The sequence below is a fragment of the Rhinopithecus roxellana genome, chromosome 11 (genome assembly GCF_007565055.1).
Source record: "Rhinopithecus roxellana isolate Shanxi Qingling chromosome 11, ASM756505v1, whole genome shotgun sequence".
Lineage (NCBI taxonomy): Eukaryota > Metazoa > Chordata > Mammalia > Primates > Cercopithecidae > Rhinopithecus > Rhinopithecus roxellana.
This window is the reverse complement of record NC_044559.1, coordinates 27,634,984-27,650,586: the sequence shown is the minus strand read 5'-3', so window position 1 is coordinate 27,650,586 and position 15,603 is coordinate 27,634,984. Positions and strand designations below refer to the sequence as shown.

Genomic DNA, 15,603 nt, shown 5'->3' with positions numbered 1-15,603 from the left:
TTTGAAGTAGCCGGATGTGGTGGCTCACACCTTTAATCCCAACACTTTGGGAGGCTGAGGTGGAAGGATTGCTTGAGCCTAGGAGTTTGAGACCAGCCTGGGCAACACAGTATGACCTTGTCTCTACAAAACAATTTAAAAGCTAGCCAGGCACGGTGGCATCCACCCATAGTCCCAGCCACTTGGGAAGCTGAAGCTGGAGGATTGCTTGAGCCCTGGAGGTTGAGGTTGCAGTGAGCTGCGATTGCACCACCGAACTCCAGCCATGGCAACACAGTAAGACCATGTCGCAGAAAGAAAAAAAAGAAAAGAGAAAGAAAAAAGGAAAAAACAAACAAACAAACAAACAAACAAAAACACGATATTCCAGAGTTTACCTAAAATGCTCCCAAGTCTCCCTGACTCAGACCAACACCAGTTCAGAAGGCCTCCAGCTTGTCCTGAACTGCTCCAGTAATCATTCAGAGCATGGGATTACAAGGATTCTTCTGAGCAGCTGTTATGCCCCAAGGATGCTGCCAGGGCTGTCCTGTAGCCTCTGAATGGGAGTAATAGTGACACCCCCAGACCTGGAGAGAGGCCGCTCCGGTGGGGTTCCACTTGGGCACCACGCGTGGTGTAGTCTGGGGTACATTATTTCTTTAAGCCATGTGAACTCCAGCTGCCAACCTACAAGGAGGATGATGCAACTATCTACTTCATGGATTATTCTGAGGACAAAAGGAGCCAACCCACGTACAATGCACGACTCTTCACCCAGGACTAAGAAGCGTTCACTGTAGTGGCTTCTGTTTTTGATGCTGTATCAGTAAGTCATCAGTTTAATGCAACGAGGTAAGTATTACATCACCCTCAGTCCAGGGAAAACTAAGTGTCTGATCCACGGATGTACATCTGCAGGAGGGTAGCAGGGAAGAACGGGGCCAGCTGGATCCCTAGTAGTTTCTGAGATCTAAAGACGGTTTCTAGAGTAGCTCTTGAGGACGTCCAGCCATCATACCGTAGGAACTCATAGGAAAGGCTTTGAGAAGGATTAAATACATCTGTGTTTGAATTCTGTGTATCCCTCCTCCTCAGCAACATCTGATCCCTCTGTCTGAGATTCCTGAGAAGGAACCCGGGCAGTTGTTTCTTGGTTTGGGGCAGAGGAAGAAGTGATACATATGGTGTCGAGATGCTGGCACTGGATCTCACCCTTCCTCTGTACAACTGTCCTTCATGTGATAGGACCACATTTGTCACCATCATAGCTTCATCCCAGGGCCAGTCTCCACCTCATCCAGAGGCAGTTAATAAATGCTCCTTTAATAGATGTCAAACAAGTTTTCATTATCTGTAAGAACCATTTCTAAAACTAGGTCTTATTGTCCCCTGACTATGGTCAAAAAAATGGTTAGAATTATAGGTAGATATTCACGAAACATTGACATCTCTATAGTGAAATTATCATCAGCTCTATTTTATATTAGGTTGCCAATTTCTGCAGACTAGCCATCAGGTTTATTCATCTTGGTTTTTTTTTTTTTTTTTTTTTTGAGACGGAGTCTTGCTGTGTCGCCTGGGCTGGAGTGCAGTGGCCGGTTCTCAGCTCACTGCAAGCTCCGCCTCCCGGGTTTATGCCATTCTCCTGCCTCAGCCTCCGAGTAGCTGGGACTACAGGCGCCCGCCACCTTGCCCGGCTCGTTTTTTGTATTTTTTAGTAGAGACGGGGTTTCACCGTGTTAGCCAGGATGGTCTCGATCTCCTGACCTCGTGATCTGCGCGTCTCGGCCTCCCAAAGTGCTGGGATTACAGGCTTGAGCCACCGCGCCTGGCCTATTCATCTTTGTTTCAGTAAATGTGCATATTACACAGCTCTTTTTCATTTGCACCCTTAGGAAACATTCTTGTTATTGGATTAAACTTAAAATTACAAAGATTAGGTAAAAATTTAAAAATTACTAAAAAATATCATGATTTATAGTCTTTGAAGAAAATGAAGATCAAAAGCTTAAGAGACCTCAATGAAGCTGTACAGAATCACAAAACAATTAGCATATTTAGTCAACAGTTTTCAGCGATAGGTACTAAATCGGTTGAATTAATGACGTCATTTAGTATTAAACACATTTTAACTTTTTTATTCTAACTAATAAAACTTTGAGCTAAATCTGTCTTAAATATCTGTTATATTGAACTGAAAATTGCCCATGATATGGACATAAAATGTCTTACATATATTCGTCTTATAAAGGTTTTGTATACTTAAGAAAATTGTATTCTATACATATATAATTGAATCTTTGTGAGTTATTCTAACATCAGTTATACATCTGTAAAACTGATTTTTAAACTTGTTCAAATAAATAATTTCCAATTGCTTTTTAAATCTCTAAAAAATGTATTAAGTCTGCTGATAAGTGTTAATAGCTATGTAAATAGACTGACCTGTTGAGTAATATTAAACCATTTGTTTAAGTTTTTCCTCTCTGAGGGATTTGAAAACTACACCAACTTAACTGTGACTTCCTTCTCAGAAGAACAAAATGTAAATAAACAATTCCCTCCTCCTTCCTCCAGTACATAAAATACATACAGGTTTTTTAAAAAACCGAACTACTTTCTGAATGTTCAAGTCGTTTTTTGAGATTGTTTAGTTGTTGAATTGTGATTTTTAGTTAAAAATAAACTAGTCACTTCATTAGTTAGCTGTTTGTCAAAGGCAGGCAGAAGTTTCCAGCAGGAGCCTATTTTACAGAGGATGACAATCAGCAAAAGCAAGTTTACAAATTACAGGCTGAGGACAATGGGGCAGAGATAAGCTACTCTGTTAAAAGCAGGAAAACACAGAGGCCCCACTCTGCTTGCTTCTCAGGACTTCCCCATGGAAGTTCCTGCTTGCCAGCTGACTATTTCCCTCGAAGCATGGATGCTGTTGCCAACAACACAGCAGTGGCTGGACTTGCTACTGATGCTCTCTTAGAGCATCCTGGTTGGTTCAGTGTATATGGTGGACCCCATATCTTTAAAAGTTACGGGACTCAAGGGTGTTTAAATCCGTGCCACAGAATTCCACCATGCCAGCTACTCTCATCAATACGTGTCAACAACAGCATGGTGCTGCCTTTTCTCTCCCCAGTTTGTATAGATTACAGTGTGGCCTCAGTTTTTTTCTTGTATTCCTGATATGCCTAAATACTTTCTGGAAAACTCATACTTATTTTTAAAGGTATTTATGTTCGTGTGCGTTTGTATCTCTAGCTCTCTTATATTGTAAAGCACTCATATCTAGAGCTAGAGTTAACGTGAAACTGTCTGATATTTTTCACTTTGTTTTAAAACTACATGGGTAGGAATGTCTTCAAACTTAGCTTCATAGAAAATAGCATTTCTGCCTTTCCTGGGTTTGATCCAACTGTGTTAAATTGAAAATCGGAGCCACACAACTTGTCAAGTCCTTCAGTGCTCACCATTGGGACTAGTGGTTTGCAATTACCCAGGGAAAAATCCCCCTCTAAAAGAACTCAGTCTCACCCTGACCAAATAAGGCATTCATAATGCAACATTTCTATAATACTTATGTTCACACTGAAATAAATCTTTCCTTTGAGAGCCGTCTTACATACACACTCATTTGTTATTTGCTAATATTATTTGTATTTTTTAACTGTCAAGCTAAGTAATTTAGTGCTCTTTTCTTCCCCCAACAAAATAATACACTCACAAGACACACATATATGCACAAGTCTCACATGTCATTGAACATTTCTCTACCTTCTTTGACCATTTGCCAACCCTGTTTCAGCCACAGGGAGTTAATGGAAGCACTAAGTTACCAACCCAACTATTTCTAGTATTTGTTGAGGGCGACACTTCCTCGGAGAAAGGAAATACTCTCAAGTCAAGGGCTTGGTTCGGGTCCCTGCTTCACCTGTTCACACTTCAGTTCTCTGTGCCTCAGTTTACTTACACAAGATATGGCACCTACCTCCTAGATTTCTTGTAAGGATAGAATCAGTTAATATATTCAAAACAATTAAACAATGCCTGGCATATAGTAATTGCTGTATTTGTGTTGGTTTTTCATCCCCCCATTAAAAAAAAAAAAAAAAAACTCACCATCTCACAATTATTCAGAATGGTTTAAAAATTAGATTAAAATCACATCACTTGAACACTTTTATGTCACATATTTGTTTCATGTGCTTGTGACTGATGGTGTCTTTCTGACATCTGTGCATGGTTTCAATCATTTTTATTAGTTTAATAGTGCTCTGTAGTAATTTCTCGACACTTCTCAAACCTAAGTGATTCTCTGGGAATTTTCGTCTAGCTTGTAACTCCCAGACGGAAGAGTCACACAGATAATTTCGGGAGCCCTCAAAGCCATTCATTCTCTTGGTTTAAGCTGGGCAAAAGAAACTCAGGATCCAGTTCTGAGATGACACGATTTTCTAGAATGATGTATTTGTCCACTTGGGTCAGAGCCATTTCTGCATCATTTCACCCCACTTTAAACATTATTTCTTCTAAATGCGATGCATCGCAAATCCTCCAAGCTGCATGCTAGCGACTCAGAGAAGTGAGAGGGCAGATAATGCCCGTTAGATGAAGTATAATGGTGACATTAGTCTAATAAGAATACATTGTGCTTCTAGTGTCTTCAAAATGCTTCAATGGCATTATTATAATTTTGTCAGCATGTATGCTAATGGACCTGAGATCATTGAAGTGCTGCAAATATGTACATTTTGTGTAAGTATCTTGTGCCCTTTCAGTGTGTTTCTTCATTCAGCATGGATATGCAGGCTGAGCCCGGCCCGCCACTTGACATACAAACAAAGCAAGATTAGTCCAAGAGAGAGAAAAAAGGAAGAGCCGGTGCAACATGACACGAGCCGCGGGCGCAGGAACAGAAACGCTGCCCTGGGGCTGTGGGCTGCGGGAGCTGACAGCACATTACTGGGGTTGGATTTGCCGGGGTCGGGGGTGGGTGAGGGTAGGCAAGGCTTCTAAAGGCAGAGTGCGCAGCTGCCCTGAGGGAGGCTGAAGAGGCCTGGCACCCTCAGGGCTCTGTGCAATTCATTGATAGGCTCAAACCCAAGGCCAGCCTAAGGAAGACAACCCACACCAAGACTAGAGGGGCGGGATGTGGCTGACTGAGGGCCATCAAGGACTGGGTTTGATCTTGAGGACGGGCAGCATTTGCAGGATTGTATGCAAAGATGCAGTGTAACCTGACTGATGTTTTAGAAAAGTGCAACAAAGATTAAAATAACTGAAATGCTGCAGCAATAGCAACTTAATGGGTGTTGAGGAACTGGGGCACTGACTGCTTCATGCACACAAGAAGCAATGGGACCATTAGGAGACCAGGAGAGGCTGGTCAGGCGCTGTCCTGAGTGCTTTGCCTGACACACCTCCCTTAAATATTCATAGGTGTATGAGAAAGAGGCTCTAAAACCCTCCTGTTTTACAGATAAGGAAACTGATGCACAGCAGCAAGGCTGGGTGATTCACGCAAGGTCACAGCAAGGGTGAGCCGCAGACTCTGTCTGTAGCCTCTTCCCCCATGTGTCTAATGACAAACCCAGAGCTTTCAAAGAACCTAACAAAACCTGCTTTGGAAGAAGAGGAAGGAAAGTGGGAAGAGGCTCTTTCTCTGGGAAAGAGGAGAGGACGAAGGTCATTCAAGTTCAATGGCCCAGCACAGTGGCTCACACCCATAATCCTAGGGCTTTGGGAGGCCAAGATGGCACCAGGAGTTTGAGACTAGCTTTAGGGAGACCCCGTCTCTCCAAAAAGTTTTAACATTAAAAAACAATACCCTGACTATTCCACAGGGCCAAACGCCCTGGGCTTGTCATGACAGGCAAGGCAAAGGGTTGTTCTTGTTTACTCAGCCAGACTCAGGTCGGTGTGGCAAGTGCACACAATACAATCCTGTTCCGTTAATTATGAGGAACCATAGATTTGATTCTAAACTTCCTTTTTTGACTAGAACAAAGAAGAAATAAGTGTAATTGTAAGAGTTAAAGAGTTCAAAACAAACCTGTTGCTCAGTAGAGTCACTAACTTTTCTTGGCTCTAAGACCTGTGAGTAGCATCTCAACAGGCCTCCAACAGCGGATGTGGGAAAACAGCACAGCGCCCCCAAACACCCCCATGGGTGACATCAGAGCAGATTGCATGAGACACCTCGGTCTTCCTGTTTATTACATTATACCACACACACACACACATATATACATACAAATTTTATAGTATACATATATACATATATATGAAAGCCACAAAGACACTGATAAAGTATATCATTATGCATCATAAAAATTAGAACTTTGCCAATATTTTGAGGTCTTTAGTTTTCCCTTCCCTGATAGCACGCCCCTTTATACTTGCTAAAATTTTGTGCTTATTACTTGCTTGACTTATAAAATATTTTTTATCTATTTCACAGGCATTTTTTAACAATGTATTATCTACTTTTATAAGTTTTGAACTTCATATAAATGAAATTGGTTTATTTGCACTCCTTTGTTAATTCTTTTTTCAACATTAAGATCTTCATATTTACCTATGTTGCTGACTGTAGTAGTTCATTCATTGTCACTGCTGTGTGGTATTTTGGTGTTTTAATAGAGCACATTTTATTTTCCATTCTCCTGTCAATGAACAATAGCCTGTTTCTTGTGCATCAATGTAGGCAAAGAAATAAAATCATGCATAATTTGGTTAAAAAATGCAAAATAATATGGCTCAAATGTACAGCTTTCTGATCGTCTGTATTCAGAGTATGGTTTAGAATATCTGGAGGGATAGAATTACCCCATATCTTCCCAGAATTCTCAATGCATCTGCCTTTTAATACCAACCAGCAGAGAACTAGTGATTATATTATCTGGCAATATTAGCATGCACAAATTCTCTTCTGCTAATAAGAACTCTATTTACTTTTATGTTAATCAAAACAGAAGGCAAGATTTATGCTTCCCTACGAAAATGAAGAAACTGACTAGAACATTGCCTAACTGGAAGACTATTTAATGTTCCAGTGGAGAACCACTGCAAACAAACAAGCAAACAAAAATGGGTGGTCATGGCCCCAACAGTCAAGCTAGGAGGTGTATCTATAATAATCTTCAGATGGAGATGTTTCAAAATAGGTGTTGCCAATTCGCTCCAGCTTTCCTAAAAATGAGAACAAGATCCCTGAATCATGCACTCAGAAAATGTTTAATTGTTGGCAATATACTTGCCTCGTAGGGCCCTCCAAGATGAACCAGACACAAAACTTATTATTTTGTTAACTAAATGTGGGACTTGTTAAAGGCATCGTTGAAGAAAAGTGTTGGAGGTGATTTGCCAGAACTAATTTTGATGATGCAGAGTAAATGGTACTGAGTCACTCTTTCATACTCACTAGATAGCAAGATATAACTTTCCATTGAGATCGTTTCCAGTTGAAACTGTGTTACTGGAAATACAGGAGGGGAAATGACTGAGAAAAATAAATGCTAAAAACACCAACATTGGAGAGGTTGTGTTGTGGAAGACGTGGCTCAGGAAATGCCTGTGCAGAGAAGAAAAGGGTGGAGGTGGAGCCCACCCAGAGGAACATGGCAGAGAAAACACCATTCTGGGAGTGATAATCATGTGTAGAAAGAACAGTTAACATGAAAGAGGTTCATTAGGAGCAACAGCCGAATAATGGAAAAGATTGTAAGTTATGTTACAATAGGAAGTGATGAAGAAGTTAACTGAGTGTAGCAACCAACATAAAAGCCCATGGGAATTCTGGAATGGCAGAGTTGCATAATGAAATGGAGTTTTAGGTCAGGCAGGGTGCCTCACGCCTGTAATCCCAGCACTTTGGGAGGCCGAGGCATGTGGATCTCTTGAGGTCAGGAGTTTGAGACCAGCCTGTCCAACATGGTGAAACTCTGTCTCTACTAAAAATACAAAAATTAGCTGGACATGGTGGTGCACGCCTATAGTTCTAGCTACTCGGGAGGCTGAGGAAGGAGAATGATTTGAGGTGGAGGGAGGTGGAGGTGGCAGTGAACTGAGATCACATCACTGCACTCCAGCCTGGGTGACAGAGTGAGACTCCATGTCAAAAAAAATTTTTTTAAGTATTATTAATTATATTAATAATTATTCATCTTTAATAAATAATAATTTCATAATAATGAGATGGAGTTTTAGAAAAATCTAATTTAACAATAATTCATAGGATGGAGCTAAATATACAGGAATATAAGACAAAAAACAACTACAAATCAATGCTGTAATTCACGCACAGGGATCAAAGGAAGAAGTGGGGGGTTTGAGTTCATTACAAAGTTTCAAGAATTTTTCTTAGACTCAAGCAAAAGTGTTTTTATCAGACTGAAAAACTAAAGAATTTTCAGTTTTTAATGTTAATGAAGGACTTACTAATTTTTCTATTGATTTCTTAGAGTTATATGATAGTTTCAGAGAAAAATAATGTTTTTTATTGCACCTTCTATAGAAATGTTAAGATGCTTTTTGATTATCCATAAAAGTTACCAAAATTAGACATTAAAACTCTCCAGCAGGTCTTCTGGTTCTTTTCCTAAGTGCACAGCCCTTCTTTGCTTCCAGTGAAAAATATTCCATGGTATAGTTATTTTTACATTTGGAACGTCTTTGCTATCTTCTCTTTTTTTCCTTGTCTCCTTTTATGCCCAAGCTTTTATCATGAATTATTTTATATAGCCAACCGTACTCACCATCATCATCATCACCATCACTGTGACTATATATCAAGGACCTGTAATGGGCGAGGCACTGTAATAAAGAGTTTATGAAAGTTATTTTTAGTTGTTTTTACTTTATTTTCTTTTTTTACATTTTTATTATTTTTAATTGACCTGTAATAATTGTACATATTTGTGGAGTACAGTGTGATAGCTCGATACACGTATACAATATGTAATGATCAATTCAGGCTAATTAGCATATCCATCACCTCAAACACTGATCATTTCTTTGTGTTGGGAACATTCAAAATCTACTTTTTTAGCTGTTTGAAAAGATACAGGCCAGGTGTGGTGCCTCACGCCTGTAATCCCAGCACTTTGGGAGGCTGAAGGGGGTGGATCACCTGAGGTCAGAAGTTCAAGACCAGCCAGGACAACATGGTGAAACCCTGTCACTACTAAAAATGCAAAGATTAGTGGGGCATGGTGGTGCATGCCTGTAATGCCAGTTACTCGGGGGGCTGAGGCATGAAAATCACTTGAACCAGGAAGTGGAGGTTGCAGTGAGCCGAGATCATGCCACTGCCCTCCAGCCTGGACGACAGAGTGAGACTCCATCTCAAAACCAAAACCAAACAAACAAAACGATAAATTGTCGTTCATTATAGTCACCTTACAGTACTACAGAACACTGGAACTTACTCCTCTAATCTAGGTATAATTTTGTGTCCATTAACCAACCTCTCATTATCCCCCTCCCAGCATTCTTTCCAGACTCCTGAAACCACTATTCTACTCTCTACTTCTGTGAGATGACTTTTCTAGCTCCCACATCTGGGTGAGAACATGAAGTATTTCTCTTTCTGTGTCTACTTTATTTTACTTCATGGCCTCCAGGCTCATCCATGTTGCTGCAAATGACAGGATTTAATTCCCATTTATGGCTGAATAGGATTCCATTGTGTAAACGCGTCACATTTTCTTTCTCCATTCACTTAAGCTGGTTCCATATCTTGGCTATTGTAAATAGTGCTGCAATCAGCATGAAAGTGCAGATATCTTTTCCACATACTAATTGTCTTTCCTTTGAATATATACTCAATAATGGAATTGCAGGGTCCTCTGGCAGTTCTATTTTTAGTTTTTTTGAGGAGACTCCAGACTATTTCCCACAATGGCTGTGCTAATTTACATTCTTACGCATGTATACGAGTTCCCCTTACTCCACATTCTTGTCAACTTGCTATTAATATTATTTGTCTTTTCGATAGCAGCCATTCTAAATTGGGTAAGGCAAACATCTGATTGTGGTTTTGAATTGCATCTCTCTAATGATTCGTGATGTTGAGCATTTTTTCATATATCTGTTGGCCATTTGTATGTTTTCTTCTGAGAGATTTAGCTTATTTGCCCATTTTTTAATGGGATCATTTGTTTCTTGGCTATTTCATCTCTTGTCAGATGGATCGTTTGCAAACACTTTCTCCCATTCTGCTCTATGCTGTTGATTGTTTACTTTGCTGTGCAGACCTTTTACTTTGATATAATCCCATTTGTCTATTTTTGCTTTTGTTGTTTGCTTTTGAGGTCTTAGACGTAAATGTTTTGTCCAGAGCAATGTTCTTAAGAATTTCCTCTGTGTTTTCTTCTAGTCATTTCAAAGTTTTAGAACTTGAGTCTTTAATCCATTTTGAGCCAATTTTTGTATATGGTCCTTACAATAAGCTTGACGGTTGAAAAATGTTATTCCTGGTTTACTGATGTAAACATGAAAGGCGAATGGCTAAGTAACATATCCGAAGTCACACAGATGCTAAATAACAGCATGAGATCTCAGCCTTGGCTGGCCTAACCCTAACCTCTGAACCCTTCTACCTAGATCAGCAAAGTTTGTTTCATCTTATAATAAGTAATTTCTTTATATATGTATATATATATATATATATATATATATTTTTTTTTTTTAAGAAAGAGTTTTGCTCTTGTTGCCCAGGCTTGTATGCAGTGGCATGATCCTGGCTCACTGCATCCTGTGCCTCCCAGGTTCAAATGATTCTCCTGCCTCAGCCTACCGAGTAGCTGGGATTACATGCATTCACCACCACACCTGGCTAATTTTTTATATTTTTAGTAGAGATGGGGTTTCACTATGTTGACCAGGATGGTCTTGAACTCCTGACCTCAGGTGATCTGCCCGCCTGGGCCTCCCAAAGTGCTGGGATTGCAGGTGTGAGCCACCACGCCTGGCCCTATAATCAGTAATTTATTCTTCTTAATGAACCCTATATGTTTTTATCATTTAATATCTATGTTGTTACAGTCAATTGTATGCAACAGGATGTAGCCATGATGATATTTAGTTTAGTTTTAATATATCTATTTACTGATTCCAGTTGCGTATTTGCTGGTAATATAACGAAGAACACTATTGGGTCACCTCAAAGATGACCTAATAGAGATAGATCTATAGTCAATCATGTGATTTGAGTGATGATGGCTTCTCGCTATTTAGGAAAAGTGAAAACAATCTGTTTGAATTAGTAAAAGTCAGGTATCTTCGGAAAATATACAGGCATGCCATATCTTCTAGTTTTGGGAGGCTGAAGTAAAATTTTGTAGAATTCTTACTAGGTGGTCTCTGCTGCTGTAACAAACAGTGAAGAGTTATCAACTGTACTCATCACTTACATAACTATCTCTTCAACCTTTCCACGGCTCACCACGCTACTTCTGTAAAGTGTAGATAGTAAATATTTTTGGCTTCATGGACCATAAAGTCTCTGTTGAAAGTACTCAACCTTGCCATTATAGCAGAAAGTTCCATGGGCGATATGTAAACCAAATGTGGCTGTTTTTCAACACAACTTTATTTCTGCACACAGAAATTTGAATTTTATATAATGCTTATGCCATAAAATAGTATCCCTGTTTGATTTTTTTTAACCATTTATAAACATAGAACTCATTCTTTGATCACAATCACACAAAAACAGGCAGCAGGCTAGAATTGTCCTAAGGCCGTTGTTTGTAGGCCCTGCACTCACAGAAAGTCCCTGAAGTAGGAACTGTGTCTTGGCGGTGATTATATTCACGATGCTTAGTGTGCCTGCAAAAGACTGATAAATACACAATTCTTAATCAAAAGCACAAATAGTTGCTATGGAAAATATTGTTGATCTTTGAAAAAAAATTGAAGTATTCTATTTGTCCATAAAATATGGACAAAGCTCTTTAATCATAGTCCTTAGAAATTTAGTCTCAAGTTCAGTTTACAGTGTGTCCCTTGCTGGCTGATTCTCCAATTTAAAATACCCTCTTTTCCCAATCACTATTGGCACAGCCTCCAACTGCTCCCTGTGGAAGCTCCCTTGGCTGAGGAAGGAGATATGTTCTCAATCATCTTCCTGGCCAGTCAGGCACTAATCCACAGAGATTGACCCCATGGCAATGCAATTTGGTACAAAGACGTGAAGACACACAATCAATCGTACTGTCCAAAGACAACCTCAATTAAACACTCCCCAACCACAGAACCCATGCAGAGTTTATAGCGCTTTCACCCATGAGGATCTAGAGGGTATGGCGGATCTTCCAAGGTTGCATTAGACATTGGTTCCTAGGCTCTAGAGTGCTGAGATTCCAGCACAACTTTAATTCCACTTTTAGGACTGTTCAAATAGATGCAAGTCCTAAATATATATTATTCACCCCAAATACTTTCAAGGACTGACCACGTGCCAGGCATTTTGCTAGGTGTTGGGAATAGAGTGTTGAGTAAGCCAGAAAGAATGTTTGTCTGCAGAAAGTCTATACTCTAAAAATTATATTTGTCTCTATCTTTATATACATATCTATACTTGTATGTGTGTACAGTAATCATGATGTAAAAAATACTGTATTAATTACATTATTAAATTAAATAAGAATATATAATAATAATACTATGTTATTTAAAAGTTGGATAGGATTAAAATTACCTGCCAGGCATAGTGGCTCATACCTGTAATCCCAGCATTTTGGGAGGCTGCGGCAAATGGATCACTTGAGCCCAGGAGTTTGAGACCAGCCTGGATAACGTGGCAAAACCTGTCTCTACCAAACAAACAAAACAAACAAAAAATAATTAGTAGGTTGGTGCAAAAGTAATTGTGGTTTTCACCATTACTTTCAATGGCAAAAACCGCAATTACTTTTCAGTTGAATGTGGTGGTTTGGGCCTGTGGTCTTAGCTACTCAGGAGGCTAAAGTGGAAGCATCACATAGGTCTGCGAAGTTGAGGCTGTATTGAGCTCAGATCGTACCACTGCACTCCAGCCTGGGTGACAGATGATACAGAAGCCACGTTTTAGTTTTTGTTTGCAAATATTATCTCGTTCGAGTGGCTTTCATACAGAATGATTTGTCAATATGTTCAACCAAAATGGTCACTGGATTGAAGCTGTGTGATCTTCCTGGATGTTGGAAAATATTTTTGATGCCATTTTAAAGTTAATTCATTTTCTTATTGCTTCTTTGGTGATTTTTTAAGGTAGAATTATTCAGTACATAAGGCAGATTTATTAAGTTTGTAATCGTGTAATAACTGCTTTACTCAGAAATTTTAAAGCACTTCATTGTCTAATCAGTCCCTTGAGAGTTACTTAGTTGTAGACTTTTCTTTCTTCTTTTATGTCCTTAGACATATTTGGGTTAATGAAACGCTCAGTGGAATAGTCAACTCTCTAGGCTATTCATTTGTTCTGCTGTTGAGCTAGCCATGAATGCTGAGTTGCTGGGGTGGTTGAGGTTATTTTATTTTATTTTATTTTATTTTATTTTATTTATTTATTTATTTTTTTATTGAGGCGGAGTCTTTGCTCTGTCGCCCAGGCTGGAGTGCAGTGGCGCGATCTCGGCTCACTGCAAGCTCCGCCTCCTGGGTTTACGCCATTCTCCTGCCTCAGCCTCCCGAGTAGCTGGGACTACAGACGCCCGCCACATCGCCCGGCTAATTTTTTGTATATTTAGTAGAGACGGGGTTTCACCGTGTTGGCCAGGATGGTCTCGATCTCCTGACCTCGTGATCCGCCCGTCTCGGCCTCCCAAAGTGCTGGGATTACAGGCTTGAGCCACCGCGCCCAGCGAGGTTATTTTAGATGTGCCACATTACCAATGACTGTAATTGCTAGTGGACAAAGGGTTGGATTATCAATGCCACTGTTCATTGGAAATTAGAAACTCTTAAACCCTGAAAGAAGCACATTTGAGGTGATGCCTTGGACACTGTGTATGATCATTATGCAAGTTTTTCTCCCTGTCAATCTGCTTTTGGTATTACTTCAGTGGAGATTCCAGTTGTTCTTATAAACATTAGTCACCCAGAAATTTTTAAATCATGTTTTCATCATTATCAAAATGTCTTCTTTTCTCTAGGTTACATGATTTCATTGGTGCTATGAACCTGTGCTAATTGACGTGGCGTTTGGATGCAGTAAATGTTCTGGCATTTATCCTTTTCAGTCTATTTCCTCATCAAAGAATGCTTAAGGGATATGCTTTACCTACTCATCTAACTTTTTCTATCAAAAGAAGATTTTAACTTAATTTGGACCAAACAAATATGACCATAACTTTAAAACACTGGGGTTTTTCCTCTTTAGAAATCCACACAGAGGAGAATTATTATCTCCTGTATCAGAAACACCGATTCTCCAAAGAACTTGAATGCACGGACAGAATACATCGAAGCAGATTCTTCCCTTTGTCATTTTATTCCAGCTGTTGATTATTAAGTATATTTAAATATTGTGTTATAAATTACTTAAGAATATTTATCATTCACCACAAAATTTGCATCTTAGTTTGAGTGGGCTGCACAAAGAGACTCTAACTTTATTTTCTTCTTCTTCTTCTTTTTGTTTTTTTCTTTTTTTTTTGAGATGGAGTCTCACTCTGTTGGAGGCTGGAGGGCAGTGGTGTGATTTTGGCTCACCATAACCTCCGCCTCCTGTGTTCAAGCTGTTCTCGTGACTCAACCTCCTGAGTAGCTGGGATTACAGGCACATACCACCATACCGTTATTTTTTTGTGCGCTTTTACTACAGACGGGGTTTCACCATGTTGGCCAGGATGGTCTCGGTCTTCTGACCTTGTGATCTGCCTGCTTTGGCCTCCCAAGGTGCTGGGATTATAGGCATGAGCCACCACACCCGGCCTATTTTCTTCTTTTTAAGAGTTAATTCCTCAGACAACAAAGAATCTGAAGTTTAGAGCTACACCTCAAGTACTGGAATATTAAATTGTTTTAAGACACCAGCAAGTACCAAAATTCTTCAGCAATGTGGTGGTAACCTAACCAGATGTAATCATTAGGAATGATCAAATATCAAATACATTTTCCTTTACAAAAAATAAATTAGAAATGGGACACAGTGAGCGTGTTATCTTCAACATCAGCTAATAATGTTTAAAGTCAGTCTCATGCCTGTACTAAGTGTGTCTGTTTGATAGATGTCATTGTTGCTTTGGTAAGTCTACCTCACATACTCTGTGGGTGAACATCAATATTTTTCATCCTTCTAAGAAACTATGATTTCGTAAGCAAGCAAGGCAGAGCAAAGCATACCTTTTGTGATTTGACTTTTTGTAACTCCTGAGTGATTCACAAATTCTGATCGTGTCCTCGGAATATGAAATTGCACACATATGCTACTGTGTAGGTACCTGAAGACACTATTTGTTCCCTAATTTGCTTATTATTTCAGCCTGGTCTCTAACTGATAGAAAACTTACAGGCTTGGTTATATGGGATCCATGTGCTTCAAAAGACAAGAAACCTACAGTTTTGTCCAGAATCCACTGCTGTGATTTAAGAATGGGATGACCAGATAGAAGTCAGCCTTCTACAAGGCTCTGAAGT

The 15,603-nt window shown here is 39.6% G+C and overlaps 1 long non-coding RNA gene across 1 annotated transcript; it reads left to right on the top strand.

The window, feature by feature from the left end:
• The first annotated feature begins 547 nt into the window (after nt 1-547).
• LOC115900295 lies at nt 548-1,312 on the top strand. The gene is made up of 2 exons (XR_004059953.1): nt 548-834; nt 1,078-1,312. It is a non-coding gene; the product is annotated as an uncharacterized LOC115900295 (long non-coding RNA).
• The last annotated feature ends 14,291 nt before the right edge of the window (nt 1,313-15,603 follow it).